Source organism: Nannobrachium achirus (assembly GCF_963921795.1).
Source record: "Nannobrachium achirus genome assembly, contig: SCAFFOLD_375, whole genome shotgun sequence".
NCBI lineage: Eukaryota > Metazoa > Chordata > Actinopteri > Myctophiformes > Myctophidae > Nannobrachium > Nannobrachium achirus.
This window is the reverse complement of record NW_027664641.1, coordinates 15,482-24,084: the sequence shown is the minus strand read 5'-3', so window position 1 is coordinate 24,084 and position 8,603 is coordinate 15,482. Positions and strand designations below refer to the sequence as shown.

The 8,603-nt window shown below is 38.3% G+C and overlaps 1 long non-coding RNA gene across 1 annotated transcript; it reads right to left on the bottom strand.

Moving 5' to 3' along the window:
- Positions 1–3,287: 3,287 nt before the first annotated feature.
- LOC308280706 lies at positions 3,288–4,478 on the bottom strand. The gene is made up of 3 exons (XR_013961777.1): positions 4,338–4,478; positions 3,959–4,054; positions 3,288–3,413 (listed from the first exon to the last, which is right to left on the bottom strand). It is a non-coding gene; the product is annotated as an uncharacterized lncRNA (long non-coding RNA).
- Positions 4,479–8,603: the final 4,125 nt, after the last annotated feature.

Genomic DNA, 8,603 nt, shown 5'->3' with positions numbered 1-8,603 from the left:
TAGATGTTTATTTGGGCCTAGCCTCTGTGAAAAAGGGCAAGTGCACTTTGACTACCTACTTATAGTCATAGATTATACCAACATTAATACTGTTTAATATACAGTCTGCTACCGTGTTAGAGTAGCAGACAGTTTGTCTTCCAAAAAATAAAAAATAAAATTGACAACTGCCGATCTACAAGTTTAAAGGACAACTTTATTTTTATAACAAGGGTTGACATTTTAGCATGTGTATTATTAACTTGTATCAATAACAACTACGTTTAATGTAGATATATATATGTTTTTATTAAAATGTATTCATTTCTTAATGTAAATATAATACTAATGATACTACTACTACTGCTAAAAATAGTAACTGTCAAAAAACTTCAAAGTATAATAAAGAATACATCATGGATTATAGTAACACTGGAAAATAAACTCCAACATGAAGAAGAAAATAGATGTAACTGCTATACAAACACAACACAATTTTATACAAAAATAAGTTTTCATCAGGAATTTGAAAAAAAGACAATCTCTGCTTTTTTAAATGAGTAACATTTGATCTGAAACCAGCTTGTAGAAAACCAACCATATTCATAATCATAGATTAAAAATCATAGATCAAACCAATGGCAGTCGGCTGCAGTTACTGCAGTCTGCCTTGGTTTTGAGTTGGGTTTTGTCGTAAACTGCAATTTTCAACTCTGATAAAACTGAACAGAAACTTGTCACAAGATAAAACATTCAACAATTATTTAACTATCTTTCACCAAAAATGCAGTTACTGCACTCTGGCTTTGTAAAGGGTAAGTATACTTGTCATACAAAAACTAAATGCATATTATTATGTCCTAAAAAAAGAAAAGAAAAAATATATACAATTTTTACAAACAAAAACACACTCATGTCATGTCATGGAGGCATACACTATCTTCAAAGTGCCAGCATACAGTATCTAATGTGCGTCTTACAAAATCATCTAAAGTCTTGTTGGTAAGGATTTCTTTTTTCTTTTCTTTTTTAACAATCACAGGTGCTTCTCAATGGAACAGATTGTATATACAGTGGCAATAAAATTAACTACACATTTGTGTACATTTTGAACATTAAAGAAAACACGTCTAAAACAGCTTGCTTGTTGGATAAGGTCACTTTGTGTGAACCTGCTAGTCTGTAAAGTGTTGAACCAAATTAAATAAATAAATACAGACATAGCACAACTGTTACTGAATAGAAGGTCATGCTTATTTGCTATTATGCTGTTTTGTTTAACACTGGACTTTTTTTATGTCATTATTTTCTAAAGGGAATGGCGGTAGAAAGGTTAATTAAAAAAATACAAAATAAAAACAACTCCAGCTCTGTACAACACCCATTTGCACACTATGTAACAATAACAAACTGGGAACATATATGGATATGATGTGGGAGTGCCCAGATGTGAATTCCTTTTGGCTGAGAGTCTCCCAAATATTATCAGAGGTAATGGGAATACGTATTCCTCTCTGCCTAATGTTTTGATGTTGAATGATGATTAAGCGATTGGGCAAACAATCCCACAAAGAAGACTCTTCCTCCTGGGGCTGACAGCCACAAAGAGGCTGCTGGTCCGAATCGGAGGCTAACCGAACCACCACCAGCTTGCTGCTCCTGATTTTACAAAAAAAAAAAAAAAAACTTAAATAAAAGTAAAATAAAAACAACTATAACAAAATAATAATAATAATACTAATAATAACAATAATAATAGCACAACAACTTGATTAAAAATAACAATTAAAATAAAAAATAAATAAAATAATAAGGCCAATATTAATAATATTAGCACTAAGACTGATAGTCCCATCCAGAGGCGGTACATGGTGTTTCTAGGTTTGGCATCATCTTGGAGCTCAGCTGTGATGTCAGGGTTGGTGTCCACGTCATCATACACCTGCTGTGGATCCTCTACCTCATAGATCACTGCATCTGTACACACACACACACACACACACACACACACACACACACACACACACACACACACACACACACACACACACACACACACACACACACACACACACACACACACACACACACACACACACACACACACACACACTTTTATTATTGTTGTTGTTATTAATTGTGTGATTTCATAAAAAGTAAAGTAACAGTGGCTCCAACTTTGCATGTTGAGCTAGCTACATGCTATGCCCAGGCTACTGTTTGTGTTTGTGCACAGCACATAAGCCAAACTCTGCACATACTTTGGGTGCTCACTGCTCATATCTTTGACCAGGTATGGACTAGTTATTATTGTCTCCACAAGCCCCAAAGGCATGGGGAGACTGTTTTTCATTGTGTGTTATTTGCTATGTCCATGAATTGAATACAAAGGACCTCCAACACAAACAAGACAGTAAAAGGACTTATTTGGGTGTACTGTACCACATTTCTTTGTATTGACTGTACTGTTCTTCATTTTTGTCTATTCAATCAATCAATGCTTTCATAAAGGCAACAGTAACAGTGGTTCCAACTTTCCTGCATGTTGAGTGTTGGTGTGGAGAGGTTGTGGGCTGTGGACCACGGTCACTTCCTCCTCATGGATGACATCATCAGACAAGGAGGAAGTACTTCCTGTAGGGTTCACAGTGACCTCTGCCCTCTCTGACCTCCATCCTGCTTTCAACATGACAAGAACATACAGTAGAACTAGAACTCTAAACAACATGACAAGAACATACAGTAGAACTAGAACTCTAAACAACATGACAAGAACATACAGTAGAACTAGAACTCTAAACAACATGACAAGAACATACAGTAGAACTAGAACTCTAAACAACATGACAAGAACATACAGTAGAACTAGAACTCTAAACAACATGACAAGAACATACAGTAGAACTAGAACTCTAAACAACATGACAAGAACATACAGTAGAACTAGAACTCTAAACAACATGACACGAACATACAGTAGAACTAGAACTCTAAACAACATGACAAGAACATACAGTAGCAGCACTAGAACTCTAAACAACATGACAAGAACATAGAAGAACAAGAACTCTAAACAACATGACAAGAACATACAGTAGAACTAGAACTCTAAACAACATGACAAGAACATACAGTAGAACTAGAACTCTAAACAACATGACAAGAACATACAGTAGCACTAGAACTCTAAACAACAACAACAACAACTATCCTTTCAATATGACAAGAACATAGCAGCACAAGAATTCTAAACAAAAACAACTATCTTGGCCTGACAATTCAAATAACAAAATACACACTGACTGATCACTCACCAAGTTGATGCAAGACTTTCATTTCATTTGCAGTGATGCCAATCTCCTCATATTCATGGCCTGGGACAACCGGGCTCTCCGGCTCTGCAGGCGTGCTCTCTAATGATTCAGCTATGACCGCTGCATACGTACAGAATGGTATTTACTAGTTAACATGATATTTAGACAGATGCATGGTTCATTGTAAATGATAAATGTTTAAATTATATAGTGCTTTTTAAGCAAAGCCTTTACAATGATTGTGCATTACATTCACCCATTCACTCACACATTCATACACCAGTGGCAGAGGAAAACATGCAACCACCAACCAGCATATCAGGAGCAATTTAATTAGGGGTTCAGAGTCTTGCTAACTCTGGGGTCGACTCTAATTCTGGGGGAGACTGGGATCGAGTTCGATCCCAGGCTCCTGGCTCTACCGGCCACTCTACCCCTGAGCTACTGCCGCTCCATTGTTTACCAGGTATCCTAGAGTTTAGAATTAACAGAAAGTTATTTAGATATCATGTTGTTTAGGCAGATGTAAGGTACATTGTTAGAATCCTAGTTTCTATTACTATTTTCCCTATCATTGTTGACTAGTGTTGTTGATGCTGTTTACTCTGATCTCACTCTTAAGCAGCTCTGGATAAGAGGTTTCATTTCATTTAAATATCACTCACCAAGTTGATCCAAGACTTTCATTTCATTTACAGTCATGCCAATCTCCTCATATTCAACACCTTCATCCCCTTCATCTTTTTGTGAAGATTGTCTTACTATAGATGACAACACAATTAGAAAACTACTGGTGAAAAAATATATATATTTTACTGTTTTATATGCAGCATTAGGGTAATAATAATAATTATTATTATTATTATTATTACCCAAGATAAAAAAAATTACAACACGCCACACACGCAAACACGTGCGTGCGCATTCACCCGCACACCATTGACATAACAGATTATAGGAGGCTATTGACACAGTTCATATAAAAGAGAATAATTATACTATGACAAGCAATTAAATAGATTACATGAATATAACGTTACTCACGGTTAACAGTGGCATGTGTTCTTCTCACACACAGGCTGAGGAGAATCAGCAGCAGCACAATCACAAGGACTGTGACAATCCTGGTGACCTCTTTAGGATCAAATTCTGAAAATCACTTTGTGTAGTTAATTTACATGTTGTTGGTTGAACAAAACAAACTAGAAAAGAGGAATCCTTTTTTCATCTAAAAATATAAAATATAATATAATATAAAAGATTGTAAAAAAGAAAAGTACAAGCAAAACTGTAGCTCAATTCTCGCTCAAAGAATGTGGCTGGAGTAGAATGCCAGAAAAAGTGGCTGAATAAATAAAGAAGAAGAATACATATAAATTGGGGAGTTAGTGTCCACGCATCAGTGTCAGGACAGGTAAAATCACAAAAAATGAAGGAAAGGAAAAGGAAAGAAATACTAATTTAGTTTGACAGTATGAGTTGTTACTGGTGATGAGTAGTTGTGGTGCATTCACTATAGATTAGTGAACTGCTTGTGAAAGTATACTGTATGTACCTGGAGGAGGAGGAGGAGGAGGTGTAGGAGGAGAATATCCATCACAATAGATCTCAGCTGGTTGGACATTCTTACAAGACTTCCGGTGGAAACAGTCTCTGGTGTTCAAATGATCTTTTGTGCAAACCAGGTCCTAAAATCCAAAATCAAAACCTACTTTTTAGTGTTTGATAGTTTTTTCCACCTTGCTTTCAGACAGGAATGTCAAACAAAAACATCTTTCACACAAAATAATGCACATAACGCGGTGATGAGCTGTCTTATGACGTCAATGTGACGTAAAAGACAAAGCAGACAAAACAGTTGTTTACCTCCTCTGTGGATTTCACATCTGTCTTAATGTTCTCCTTGACCTCACCACAACCAAGCTCCTTGCACAGCTGGTTCTTAATGTCCTTTGTTACATTTAGAGGACACACATGCTCCCACTCATCTTGGTATTGGACACTAAGTGTGCCTCCACACTTCTCTGTGGTTCTGAACCTGATGCCACCTGTAACAAGTGAAATTAAAAACTGTGCTTTATTTCCTGTCATGTGGAAACACTGCTGCATCCAAACTTTCGAACATCAAATGAAAATAAAAAACTGAAAATATCCCACAGACCCTACTCCTACTGTATAGGTCTTTATCCACTTCAATGTTCAAAAAGCATATTTTACAGAAAATGGATTTCTTCTCTTTTTTCATTAGAACATAACACATCAGTAAACAATACTGAAGTAAAAGATTGTGTCAAAAAACAACCTGATATAGAATATAGTAGCCACTACAGTATACTGTATGACATACAACATGTTAAAATGATAGAGCCTTCTTCTGCAGACATTCTTTACAAAAACAAATCATAAGAGTGTCTCTTCTCACAGGTAAATAAAAGCATTGACCTGAACAGTAGACAGACAGCAGTCTTCCAGCACACTGACCCAGGACCGTCTCACACTGCCCAAGACTGGACTCAGAGCCCAGGCAACGGACGTGGTAAACATCTGACCCAGTTCTTCTATGTTGTTTAAAGGACAGAGCATTGCCACAGCCCTTCTCTTGGCAAACTATGTGTGAATGTTGGTCATCCCAGTGGTCACTGCACACCCTGATGTCACTGATCTTCACCTCACCAGAGCAGTCCCTATACCCTAATAGGCTAACCCAAGGGTTATCTGGGAAAACACAAACAACAACAAATGAACAAAAACAAATAAAAAAACAAAACAATCCCACAACCACAAAGATGTGATAGCTTTTCCCACTTAAACATGAATCAGTCTTGATATTAAATCACATTTTGAACTCATTATCTTTTTTTAAATTGTTTTATAATTTTTTAGCGTGTGGAAGGAACACGTTATTCCAACCAGTTTCTTTCTTCTCCACCAGGCGCCCCAGCTGGCCAGGGGGAGGCAGTATAGAGATCAGGATTACACATTACAATCTGGTGTGTTAAATTTAATACAACTCTTATTGTTTAAAAATGGGCTGGGTAAAATCCTGGTTGTCAATTAATTTGATTACAATTAATAATTCAATTTAAATAACTTAATTTAATTTGTTGTCGTTTTAGTTTTGAATTACACTTTTGGTAATACTATTTATTACCATTTGAGATGTAGCAGTAATAATTGTTATTACTCTAGCATTTGAGATATATTAGTATTAATTATCATTACTCTGGCATTGGAGGTATATTAGTAATAACTGTCATATACCCCAGCATTGGATGAGGACCCCTTGGTTCCAGGAGGTTGTATTTTCGAGGTCGACCCCTTGGTTCCCGGAGGTTGTATTTTCGCTCTCACAGTCCCAGATGGTCTTTGGGTTCTTCACATGGCTACAGTTGAAGCTGTTCTCCCACAGATCAGAGGAACTATTTAATGCTGTATGGCTTTTATAACCACCACGGTTCAGATGAAGGCACAGTTTGTCTCCCTCTTTTTCTGTCCAGCCATGGCTAGAAACCATTCTGGACCCATTCTGGCTGTGAACAATCACTTGTCCCTCAAAGTAGTTGCTCCATCTTTGTTTTGGACCTTGTAATCTGATCTTCTGCCAGTCTAAGATGAGAAGCAACAGAGACAGAGAATAGTAGATGAAAACCAACAAATATGAATGATTGTCTCAGTTCAAAAGATTGTTATAAAATCACATCGTACTACTACTACACATTCACAAAAAGGCTATTACTGTAATGTGCACAGTATCTGTACAAAACCTATTAGTTTAAGTCAGTTGGAATCAGATGAAAGCATTTAAAACCTACCAGAACACTGGAGACCACCCAGAGTGCATCCTTTGTCCTGTAAAGTAACGTTACAGTCTGCCAGCTTGTTGCTGTTTGCAGGACAACTCAGTCCTGACACCACTTCAGGTGGACTTTGTGGTAAAGGTCCAAAGAATTCAACAGGCTCTCCGGTCTCTCCACATCGCAGCTCTCTGCAGATGGTATTTTGGACATCGGTGTCATTCAGGGTTTCTTTACAGACAGGGTGTCGTTGACCTCGATAGAGTATCTTCACATTTCCAGAACAATGATCTCTGGAATCCTTGAAATCGGCCTTGACACTGGCTGCATGGGTTAGGGTTAGGGTTAGGGTTAGTATTAGTAACAGTATTGAAAAAAGAACTTCATGAGAAACTGTTTTTCTATGCATGTAAAGAGATAACAATGTCACAGGTTCAACTACAGTATAACTACATTAGTATAAGTACCACTGAAATAACATTAGTACTGTATAGAGTCCAGGGCTGGACTGGGACATCAATTTGGCCCTGGCATCTTGGCCCACCACAACCGGTGCGAACCGAACATAGAAGCTCTACAAGCCCACAACATGGTGAGGCAACGCCGCACTGAAGTAGTTGGGGTGCCCCCACTGGCCCACTAATTGTCGGCCCATCTGGGCATATGTGGAGTTAGATTAGATTAGATGTCCACATTGTGGACATCTAATCTTTGTGTACTGTAGGTTTACCCTCCTGGCAAACAACGAAGGCCGTCTTGTCACAGTTGATATGTGGTTCTGGTTTCACGATGATGCTCTCAGTCAGGTTGGTGGTGTGATTGGTCGGGTACATTGCCAGGATGGTCACATCCCCCTTGATGTTCTGCTCGATACCGGTGAAGGCAGCTCCACAGCCCAGGTCTTTACACAGCATTTCAGAATTAGCTTCAGTCCAGGTGTGTGCACACACACCCCCACAGCCTGCATGGGTGCACACCTGCACTGTCCCCCCACACTGCTCTGACAGCGCTGCAGTAATAGTACCTGTTGAAATGCACGTTAAAATGAAACAGAAAATAGTGAGGACATCTTACTGAACTATGTTCTGTACAATACTTGTTGTGGGGAAGAAATAATGTTACCATGATAAATGGAAAATCAAACTAATCACACACAACAACAACATTACAGCAACGTTACAAGGGTAAAACATTACCTGAACATTCCACCAAAGCGAGGCTCTGATTGGATGATGTTGTGTTGTCCTTTGGACAGTGGAAGAGTGATGTCTCTGTGGAGGAGCAGTTGTACGTCTCACTCCAAACATCATTCTCCATTCCAGGATCTCCAGAAGGAATGTGAGGGAACAGGGTGACATTAGTGGCGTTCCCACAATGCATTTGTAGACACACCACATCAGCAGTGTGGTTCCACGTCTCATTGGTCCCTGAGAGCCAGTAGTCCTTCCCAGCATGCTCTACTGCTACCTGGCCAGAGCAGTGTGTTCCATTCCTCATGAACACCACCTTGGGGTCT